The following is a 12,084-nucleotide window of genomic DNA, read 5'->3' as shown; positions in this document are numbered from 1 at the left end:
GTATTTGGGCCTTCCAGAGTATTTTTGAAGCATGATTGTTTATGGAGGAAGCAACCCAGCTCGCCTAGGCGAGTTGGGCGGCAACCTCCTCCCCATTTTTCCTATAAATATAGGCGAAAGGGGGTTGTTCCAATGAACCCTCATCCCCCTGGCTATGCATTTCAGCTGTTTTGGGTGAAAAAAATTGTTTCCGTGAACAAAATCCAAGCCGAGGTGCTACCGTAACGCTTCCGAGACGTTTCCGTGAGCAAATCCGTGAAGGTTTTTCATCGTTCTTCACCGTTCTTCATCCGTTCTTCGTTCTTCAACGGGTAAGTTTTCGAATCCGAGACTTTCAATTCATCGAATCCGAGACTTTCAATTCATTTCTTGTTTTTTTTTTTTGCTTGCATCTTCATTTCGTTCATTTTCAATTTTCTTTTCTTCCGTTTTTAACGATCTTTAACCGATCGTTTAAGCCGTTTTCTCACCTAATAAATGATAAAATGAATTTCAACCGATCATTTGTGTTGTAATCTCGTTTAATCACTATTAAAATAAAATCTAACCGACCGTTCACACTATAACCTCGGTTAAACCAAGAAAAGCAAAATAATAATAAAATAATCAAAATATCTTGGAAAATAATAATAAAATAATCAAAATATTTTTGAATAAAATAATAAAAAAAATCAATCAGACGTTTTTCTTTGGAAGTTTCCTTGGATCAATTGACTAATAGCCAAAGTGAAACTAAGGCTAAAATCAACTCACCAATCAAGCTTTGTCCGTAAAAGTCACTTAAAACCGTTTTAAGGTCCAACGCCTTAAACGATCCTCTTTTCTTTTATCGGTTAACATTGACCGTTCAAAAGTATAAAATCAACATGTAACCTTACTGCTTTTGCAAGAACTACGTAGGTCTGAGAAATTGAGGATACGTAGGAGCAAAAACCCCGCTTTTGTCGACCATCCCAAGAGATCGTTAATGGTCCAACGCCTTTACGTTTCTCTCCTTTCAAAAACAAGGAGATCGTTAATGGTCCAACGCCTTAACGTTTCTCTCCTTTCAAAAACAACGAGACCGTTAATGGTCCAACACCTTAACGTTTCTCTCCTTTCAAAAGAATCAAAAGATCGTTTAAATGGTCCAAACACCTTAAATGACCCTTTTTATTCAGTCAAAATATATATTGCAAAAAAGATAAAAACAACTTAACCAACGTTCAGTTCTCAAAGAACTATGTAGGTCTGATTTCCTTATCACAATTGAGGAATATGTAGGAGCAAGGGAAACACCCTTGTCGTCCACAAAAAGATAAAAATACAAAAAAAGGCGTAAAAATACATAAACATAAAAAAGGGGAAAATAAAACAATTTGACGTCATCTTTGCACACCCAATTAAAGGCTGCCGTCCTTTGTGACGGACGCGTGGGGGTGATAATACCTTCCCCGTGCGTAAATACAACTCCTGAACCTTTAACACTTAAAGTTTGTAGACCACACCTTTCCGGTTTTTCTGATGTTTTCCTCGAATAAACATTGGTGGCGACTCCGCGCATTTTCCTCCCTTGGAAGACGCACCTGCGAGCCCCGCGTCGCCCTCCCGTCGAAGGGTAGGTTGCGACACTATTTATTGAGCATTCTTATAACACTTTCTATCACCTTTAAAAAAAAAGTAATTATTTGAAAAACTTTTTTATGAACTCTTTCTTTTATCTAGTAACTGGACGATTACATTGATCTTCATTAAATATCAGTTTTATCTTCAGTGAATGACTTGTCGCATAAATATATTGCTATCTATATATGCTTTTATATAGCAAAAGTTTATATTTGTGATATATACACTATTCACCCCCCCCCCCCCTTAGTGTGTTTATTCGCCACCAATAAATCTCCTTTGTTTAGAGGCATAAAGTATGATTATTGGAAGAAGCGTAGGATAGTTCCTTTCAAATCAATTCATATAGATCTATGGTACATGATGGAAAATGGAGATTATATTCCACATAGTGATCAACCAAATGATATTCCCAGAGGCCAATGGACGGAGAAACAAAGACTAAAATTCTGACTATAACATATGAAGCAACATCATAGGTAAAAAGGAACAAACTCAGTCTCCTCACTCATAAGCATGAACTCTTTTCTATGGAAGAAAATAAAGATATCTAGGAAGTGGAGACCATAGGTAACAACATTGAGAGCATTAAAGAATCTTGACTCTATGTCCCTTAAGTAACTTGTCAAAACCCTCAAGGTTCAAGAACAAGAACTTCAGCAGGAGGACACCTCATATGATTAGGATGATGAAGAAGCCAACATATGCTTGATGGCAGATACAACTTATGAGGGTCTCAATCAAATCAGGAAGATAAGGTAAATTTTGATGACTCTGAATCTCTTAGAAAAGCTTACCATGAGCTTCTATCTAACTCATATGTTCTCTCAAAAGCTTACCAAAATCTACAAAAATATTTCAAGAATCTATCCAAAGATAATTTAAAACTTAAGAAAACCCATCAAGATCAAGTAGATGTTTCACTAGATGAGTTCACTCAAACATGTGAAGCTAGAATAACTCTTAAAGAAAAATAGTCCAAGCTATGTATGATTGAGACAAGTGCCAGGGAATGAACTACCCTTCTCAAGAACTTTCAGGAATTGGAAAACAAACTAAAAGATCTTCAAAAGGATCTGAATGAGCTGAATGAGCTTCATGATTATTAAAAAAAGAAAGATATGATCTATGGAAAGAATGTGCACTAGCACACAAATATTAGGAAGACCTCAAAATGAGTAAAGATAATCTTTGGGTGGAATATGAAGAACATAAAAAATATGTGAAATTCTTGAATGACAAGCTTTTGAAGAATAAAAACTTTAAGAACCAACCTCAAGATGTCGTCAAACTTCATGATGAAATAAGAACCTTAAAAACTACATTATCCAAATTTGTCAATGGAATAAATAATCTTAACAAATTATTGGAATACTGTAGAAGTTCCATAGACAAATCTAAAAATGTATATGATGGGAAGGTATATGTTCATGATGAGGACACCATTTTTTGTTATTTTTGTGGAAAACCTGGACACATGACATCCAAATACAAGGATTATGCTAAGAAGGGTTCAGCCAATCCCTTTATGGCTAACACAAAAGGACCCAAAAATATTTGGGTAACTAAGAAAAATATTATTGCAGTTGCAGATGTCCTTGATAGTAGGAAATAGATGCCTATCATGGTACCTAGACAGTGGTAACTCATGACACATGTCAGGAGAAAAGTGTATGTTCCAATGCCTGACTCCCTATCATGGTGGAACAATCACTATTTGAGGGAATTAAAAAGGTAGAATAATCGGTGTAGGTAAGATAGGTATTCACCCCTATACCTCTATTGAAAATGTTTTGCTTGTTGAAGGTCTTAAGTATAATTAAGTGAGCATTAGTCAATTATGTGATAGTGGATATGGTGTCTCCTTCAACAAGGATGAGTGTGTCGTTCTATGTCATGATGGGTCCCTTTTATTCTATGCCAAGAGAAAAGGAAACCTTTACAAAATAAGACTAGGAGAACTCTTAGATCAAAAGGTGTCATGCTTATTGTTCATCAAGGAAAATCATTGGTTATGGCATAAAAAACTTGGTCATGCAAGTTGGAGGTTAATCTCAAAACTACAGAAAAATAACCTTGTAAGAGATCTATGAAGTATGTCATATAAAGATGATTTACTTTATGAGGCATGTCAAAAGGGGAAACAGATTAAAAATTCTTTTACTAGTAAAAATGTTGTTTCCACCACTAGACCTCTTCAGCTACTACACCTTGATCTATTTGGTCCCACAAGAACTACATCCACTACTGGAAAGAGGTATGGACTTATCATAGTGGATGACTACTCTAGATGGACATGGTTTATGTTTTTAAACCATAAATGATGCAATTCTCCCAAGGAGGGGACCCATCACTAGACTCATGGCTAGGAGACTCCAAGAAGATTGGTCCAGAGATGCAGGAAAAGGCCCTAGGGTTTTGATGAGCCTTAAGGTATATTTTGGGCCCATGGGCTAAATTTCAGCCCACTTATCTTTGTATATATCATATTACGGTTTCATTATTTTTGGGCCTTGTATTTAGGGCTCCATAGTATAGGGAGGGTACCTGATGAGGACAAGGCAAGGAATTAGGGCAAGGAACATTTAGAAGGACTTGGAGGACCTATGGCAAGGGCTACAACAAAGAAGGCCAAGGAAGCTCTTCAACAAGTGTTAACCATGCTATTTGAATTTAGGCCCAAGTTACAAGTGAAGAAGCTTTTGATTGTTAATTGCACCATGTTATAACAAGAGTAGAGGGTGCCACTTTTGTTGAGTGGTTTTATTAGCATTTTGTTAGTTGAAATAATGGCCCAAACTTTTGTTAAAGTGGCTGTCAATTCTCTTGGGATTTGCACCACCTATGGGCTTGTTTTAATTTAAAGAAATTAAGGTTTGATAAGGTGTAAACTCTAGGATTGTAGCTGCCTCTTGGCTGACCAAGGAGTTGCACAATTTTCCATATGTTTATGTGTCTTAATTCTAGTTTTAATTAGGTATAATGACACCATCAATTGTTGTTATCAATTCTTGTTTTAATTAGGTTTAATGACACCATCAATTGTTGTTATTGGTGATCATTTCACTTGTGTAACCAACTTGATGTCATTCCTATTTATAGGCTGCACATTTTCTAATAAAAAAAATAGACCTTGAATTTGAGTTTTTAATCACCTTCTAAAGTGTGAGAGTGAATCTCCTTAGTTACTTGAGTGATTCAAGAAATTGGTTTATCAAGGAACACCACCTTGTGTGTGACACCAATTCCGGAGGAGTGATTCTTCCAACCCCCTTCTTCATTCTCCTTATTCATCTTTATAAACCTTCATTCTTTAATCCCACTTGAACACCATTGTTATCATCTTCATTTTTCATCCAAACACATTCAAACTTTGAACCAAATACCTTACATTCAACCCTCCATAAACTCGTCACTTTCTCTCTCATTCAATAAATTTCATAAAAAAAACGAAAAACCTTTGAAGATCCATCTTCAACCCTTGTGCAAATGGGTTTACATCATTTTGGTATCAGAGCTAGGTTCAAGGGTTTTTCAAGAGTGTTGGGGTTGAAATTTCTTGGTAACATTCTTCTAATTTCTTCCTTGCCATTTTATATTACCTTGTTCATGCTATTTTTTTTATTGAGGCTGAACCATTGCAAAAATTAGGCCTTTAATTTCTTATTAAAAAATTGAAACTTATTTAAAAAAAAAATATTTGGGCTGAATGGTTCATGCCATAATAGCTTTCAAAAATTCTTGAAGGTAATATAATTGGTTGTTAGAAGGTTTGAATTACCAAATTATGAAGTTTAATTCCTTAAAAAAAAATCCCATTGTGTAGTTGCTAGAATTTTTTGTCCTTGTTCTAAGCTTTTGTTAGCCTAACCCTAAGCCTTTTCCTTGTCACAAATTGGTGGTTGAACTTTGTGTAAAATTTATCTTGAATTGCTTTAGAACTCAAGGAGAATTCTAGAGTGGAAAAAGGAAAGAGTGTACAAATTTTTTTTTAAAAAAAAAACATATTTGAGAGGTACACTTGAGTGTGTTGAGGTTCTATTTTCTTTATAACTATTATTATTTTTATTTTGAATATGTCAGGCAGTGGTGAACATCAATTGGATGGGGCACAAAGATTCTTGTTGGATGCTCTCAATGCTCAAATGCAAAGACTATTGAGGGAGAACAATGAGGAGTTGTATGAAAGAATTGAGAGATTAGAGAATCGTGAAATTCATGAGGAAGAAAGGAGAGGAGGAAATGGTGGTGGTCCAAGGCCAAACCGAATTGAAGGTGTGAAGCTCAACATTCCTCCCTTTAGAGGAAAAAGTGATCCGGAGGCATATTTGGAGTGGGAGCTCAAGATAGAGCATATCTTCTCATGTAACAACTATGAGGAGGCCCAAAAATTGAAGCTAGCAGTTGCGGAATTCTCAGATTATGCTCTTGTGTGGTGGAACAAATTGCAAAGGGAGATAGCTAGAAATGAGGAGCCTTTGGTGGAAACTTGGGTTGAGATGAAATGGATCATGAGGAAGCGGTATGTGCTGGCAAGCTATACTAGGGACTTAAAATTCAAACTTCAAAAGTTGTCCCAAGGTAGCAAAGGTGTTGAGGAATACTATAAAGAAATGGAGGTGATCATGATTCAAGCCAAGATAGAAGAGGATGAAGAGGTAACTATGGCTAGATATCTTAATGGTTTAAATAGTGATATCCGTAATATTGTTGAGCTGCAAGAATTTGTTGAAATGGAGGATTTGCTTCACAAAACAATTCGAGTAGAGCAACAATTGAAAAGGAAAGGTGTGGCCAAAAGGAGTTTCACTAATTATGGTTCTTCTAGTTGGAAGGACAAAGGTAAAGGGGTTGCCACCTCTAATGCAACACCTATACTATCAAAAACTCCTCTAAAATTCCAAGAACAATCCTAAAAAGAAAGTCAGGATGTGAAGTGCTTTCGGTGCCAAGGCTTGGGACATTATGCATATGAATGCCCTAACAAGAAAGCCATGATTCTTAGAGACGGAGAGTACATTAGTGAGTCCAAAGTTGAAAAGGGAGAAGAGAGTGAGGATGATGAGGAGGAAGTGGAGAAAACACCGGAGGGAGAATTGTTGATGATTAGGCGGTTACTTGGCCATCAATTGAAGTCTATGGAGGAAAGTCAAAGAGAAAACAATTTCCACACTAGATGTTTGATCAATGGCAAAGTTTTCATGATGATCATTGATGGAGGGAGTTGTACCAATGTGGCAAGTGCAAGACTTCTGTCTAAATTGAATTTAGTCACAAAACCACATCCTAGGCCATATAAGCTTCAATGGCTTAGTGAGGATGGAGAGGTGCAAGTAAGGAAGCAAGTGAAGTTGGATATCTCCATTGGAAAGTACAATGATAAGGTGCTTCGTGATGTTGTTCCTATGGAGGCCAGCCACTTACTCTTAGGGAGACCATGGCAATTTGATAAGAGGGCTAATCATGATGGTTTCACCAACAAGATCTCTTTCACGTATCAAGGCAAAAAGATAGTGCTCAAACCATTGAGTCCACAAGAAGTGCGTGACGATCAAAGAAAAATGAGAGAGAAAATTCTTCAAGAAAAGAAAGAAAAAGAAAAAGAGAGCCGAACACTTAAGAGTTCAAAAAGTGAGGACAAAAAGAGGGAAACACAAGAGAGCAAAAAGATGAGTGTTTCCACTTCAAGTGAGGGAGAATTTTCTAGCTACAAAAGGAGAGGTCAAAGGGTTGTTTCATTCAAAACAGCCCCTATACTTGTTGATTTGCAAAAATTATGTTTTGACCACTAACACTTTTGACAACTTGAATTGCCTTCTAGTGAGAAAACTCTTTTGCAGGAATTTGAGGAGGTGTTTGCATCAACTGTTCCAAGTAGGTTTCCACCATTGAGGGGAATTAAGCATCAAATTGATCTCATGCCGGGAGCTTCTTTGCCTAATAGGCCAGCTTATAGGAGTAACCCTAAAGAGACCAAGGAGATCCAAAGACAAGTGGAGGAACTCATTGGTAAGGGATGGGTAAGAGATAGCATGAGTCCATGTGTTGTCCCAGTAATTTTGGTTCCAAAAAAAGATGGTTCTTGGAGGATGTGCTCTGATTGTGGAGCTTTAAACAATATTACCATTAAATATAGGTATCCAATACCTAGACTTAATGATTTACTTGATGAATTGCATGGTGCTTGTTTCTTTTCCAAAATTGATTTGAAAAGTGGTTACCATCAAATAAGGATTAAAGAAGGAGATGAATGGAAAACCGCTTTCAAAACTAAATATGGATTATATGAATGGTTGGTTATGTCTTTTGGTTTGACTAATGCACCAAGCACTTTCATGAGATTAATGAACCATGTTTTGAGAGAATTCATTGGTAAATCTATGGTGGTGTACTTTGATAATATCCTTGTTTATAGCACAACCCTTGATTTGCATGTTGCACACTTAAAATCGGTGTTATGTGTGTGATGTGCCATCATTTTCTTCTGTTTTCTAAACCCTTTTTGCACCATTTTAATTACTGATTGGTCTTAATTGTCAATTAATCAGGCAGTTTTATTATTTGGGCTCATTTAGCTAATTTGATGTTTTTAATCTAATTTCAGGAATTAATGAAACATTGGGCTTAATCCGGATTTTGGTTATGGACTTGAAGAGGGCAAATTAAGCAGCGCTTACCTTAGTTAATTAGGAAATTTCGCAATTTTATTTTATGTTGTTCAGTGTTTATTTCCTTTTGGGCCAGAGTATTGTAATAGGGCCCAGTGACTTTAAGTGACTCATTTTAAATAGCAGCCTTGGGATTCGTGCAAGGCATTCTGTTATGCTATTCATTATTCAGAGCTTTTGTTTTAGGGTTTTCATTTTTCTGCTTAATGCTACTTTTCACGTAATGCAATTTTACATTTTCTGTTTCTAATTACAATTTCGTTCTTGCTTCTTCTTCTACTCTCATTTACATTTCTATTTCATCTACATTTCTGTTCATTTACGTTTCTGCTTCATGTTTCATTTGCGTTTTTTGTTCCATGGAAGGCTAGATTTTCTGGTGTTGTTTCCTTTTGAGGACGAAGCCCAACTCTCTTTGAGGTTTCGCTTGTAATGTGGTTCCCTGGCAGTTTTCCCTTCACCAGTTATCCCAAATTCATGAATATTAATCAGTGCACGCTTCGTGTTCGATTAATTACCTCTGAGCCTAACTTGCGTTCATGCTTAATGGACGAAGGGCTAACTGGTGTATGTGGTGCCTAATCACGTATTGAAAACCCTAAGTTGATTTTCGCTTAGTAAATTGAAATAGGGTTGGATTAAGTGGTTGACTGTTAGGGACAAATCCTCCATAACCCAGGATAAGAGAATGGCTTCTGAATCAGAGGAAACAACCCGTTTTTAATATTAGTAGTTTCGTATTTCAGTTTACTTGTTCTGCTCTTTAATCACAAAACAAACAAACCCCCCCCAATCGTTACTGTTACTGCAAGTATATTATGAACATTTGGTTTGTCACTGCTCATTGGGAAATGACCTAGGATCACTTCCTAGTTACTGCATTTTCATGTTTATTTGATTCGGGTACGGCCTCGATTAAATTTGGCGTCGTTGCTGGGGAGCAGTGTCCAAAGGTTCATAATAGCTAGCTAGTGTTGTGTGTTTAATCCTTTCGTGTTTTATGTTTAAATTGTTAGTATTGTGTTAGTGTTGTTTAGTGTCCTGGTATTTTGTTTAATGTGTGTTCTGTTTCAGTTTTCCCATTAAGCATTTCCCCTGTTTCAGTCTTGGGTGTTTTGCTGTGAAGATTGTGCTTGCGGCAAAACAGAGTAGTAGTAGAAATCAATTAGAGACGGATTTTAGCGACCACCCATGCTGAATTATTTGAGATTTTTTGTTTTAGTAGCTAGGGTTGTTATTTTTGGCTGAATTTTTTTGTGGTAACTTCTTTTAATCCATATTTTGTGGGAAAAATAGCAAGAGCCTTTAGTTTGGTCAGATTTGAAAGTTCCAAAAAACTAGCAAATTTTGTGTTTGTCAAAACTTCAAACGGAAATAACTTTTGCTCTGGTTATCAGAGGTCTCCATCGTCCAAAAAAAGCGATTCTGTCAAAAGTTTTTTATTTTTCAAGTTTTATTCACTTATTTTTTTTAACTTGCCAATTTTAGCTTTCATAGTTAGACTTTGAATTTTTTTCTGAAATTTTTTTGTGCTATCTTCTCATCATTTTATAAGGTTGCTCACCAAATTTCAAGTCAGTTGGATATCATTTGAGGGTAGCTGTAGTTCAAACCTACACCTTTATTTACATGATAAGGCAACTAGTTGTGTGCATGCTGAATGTAGTGTATGACTAGAGGCAATCCATCTGACTTACAACCCTTTGATCCTGAGATAGATAGGACATTTCATAGATTAGTTAGGCATCATTTTATACCTTTTGATCATTCTGAGCATTCCATTACTGGTGAATCTGTGCATTCTGTTATTGGTGATTTTGATCATCCTGATCTTGAGCATTATAATTTTGAGCATTCTGATTCTGAGCATTCTGATTTTGCACATTCTGAGAACATGGCGCAACCTCCACCCCGTGAGAGGACTCTAAGGGAAATGGCTGCACCTGATTTCACCTATGAAAGCTTGTGCATCCAATACCCTGATGAGGATGTCCCATATGTTCTTAAAACTGGACTGATTCATTTGCTTCCAATGTTTCATGGCCTTGCAGGTGAAGACCCGCACAAACATTTGAAGGAATTTCATATTGTCTGCTCCACCATGAAACCCCCAGATGTCCAAGAGGATCACATATTTCTGAAGGCTTTTCCTCATTCATTAGAGGGAGTGGCAAAGGACTGGTTGTATTACCTTGCTCCAAGGTCCATCACGAACTGGGATGACCTTAAGAGAGTATTCTTAGAAAAAAATTTCCCTACTTCCAGGACCACAGCCATCAGGAAAGATATCTCAGGTATTAGACAACTCAGTGGAGAGAGCTTGTATGAGTACTGGGAGCGATTTAAAAAACTATGTGCCAGTTGCCCTCACCATCAGATTTCGGAGCAGCTTCTTCTCCAATATTTTTATGAAGGACACAGCAATATGGAGAGAAGTATGATAGATGCTGCCAGTGGTGGAGCCCTTGGAGACATGACTCCTGCTGAAGCCAGAAATTTAATTGAGAAGATGGCTTCCAACTCTCAACAGTTTAGCGCCAGAAATGATGCCATAGTCATTAGAGGAGTGCATGAGGTAGCTACAAACTCAGCTGCATCATCTGAGACTAAGAAGCTTGAAGGCAAACTGGATGCATTGGTTAACTTGGTAACCCAGCTGGCCTTGAATCAGAAATCTGTACCTGTTGCAAGGGTTTGTGGTTTGTGCTCCTCTGCTGACCACCATACAGGCCTTTGCCCTTCCATGCAACAACCTGGAGCAATCGAGTAGCCTGAAGCTTATGCTGCAAATATTTACAATAGACCTCCCCAACCTCAGCAGCAAAATCAACCACAGCAGAACAATTATGACCTCTCGAGCAACAGATACAACCCTGGACGGAGGAATCACCCTAACCTCAGATGGTCCAGCCCTCAGCAACAATAGCAACCTGCTCCTTCCTTCCAAAATGCTGCTGGCCCAAGCAGACCATACATTCCTCCACCAATCCAACAACAGCAACAACCCCAGAAACAGCCAACAGTTGAGGCCCCTCCACAACCTTCCCTCGAAGAACTTGTGAGGCAAATGACTATGCAGAACATGCAGTTTCAGCATGAGACCAGAGCCTCCATTCAGAGCTTAACCAATCAGATGGGACAATTGGCTACCCAATTGAATCAACAACAGTCCCAGAATTCTGACAAGCTGCCTTCTCAAGCTGTCCAAAATCCCAAAAATGTCAGTGCCATTTCATTAAGGTCGGGAAAGCAGTGTCAAGGACCTCAACCCGTAGCACCTTCCTCATCTGCAAATGAACCTGCCAAACTTCACTCTACTCCAGAAAAAGGTGATGATAAAAATTTACCTAACAATTTCTGTGCAGGTGAATCTTCTTCCACAGGTAATTCTGATTTACAGAAGCAGCACATTCCCCCTCTTCCATTCCCTCCAAGAGCAGTTTCCAACAAAAAATGGAAGAGGCAGAGAAAGAGATATTGGAAACATTTAGAAAAAGTAGAGGTAAACATACCTCTGTTGGATGCAATAAAGCAAATTCCAAGATATGCCAAATTCTTGAAGGAGCTGTGCACTAATAAGCGGAAGCTTAAAGGAAGTGAACGGATTAGCATGGGCAGAAATGTCTCCACATTGATTGGTAAATCTGTTCCTCAAATTCCTGAAAAATGCAAAGATCCAGGTACATTCAGCATACCTTGTATTATAGGGAATAGTAAGTTTGACAATGCCATGCTAGACTTAGGAGCTTCTGTTAGTGTTATGCCTCTGTCTATTTTTAATTCTCTATCTCTAGGTCCCTTACAGTCAACT

General features: G+C 37.6%; 1 non-coding gene across 1 annotated transcript; it reads right to left on the bottom strand.

Annotated features, from left to right (window-relative positions):
• Nucleotides 1–10,545: 10,545 nt before the first annotated feature.
• On the bottom strand, nucleotides 10,546–10,652 carry LOC112999850 (small nucleolar RNA R71). The gene has a single exon (XR_003265068.1). It is a non-coding gene; the product is annotated as a small nucleolar RNA R71 (small nucleolar RNA).
• Nucleotides 10,653–12,084: the final 1,432 nt, after the last annotated feature.

The sequence above is a fragment of the Glycine max genome, chromosome 16, assembly GCF_000004515.6.
Source record: "Glycine max cultivar Williams 82 chromosome 16, Glycine_max_v4.0, whole genome shotgun sequence".
Taxonomy (NCBI): Eukaryota; Viridiplantae; Streptophyta; class Magnoliopsida; order Fabales; family Fabaceae; genus Glycine; species Glycine max.
The sequence above is the reverse complement of the archived record's forward strand: the minus strand, read 5'-3'. Positions and strand labels throughout refer to the sequence as shown.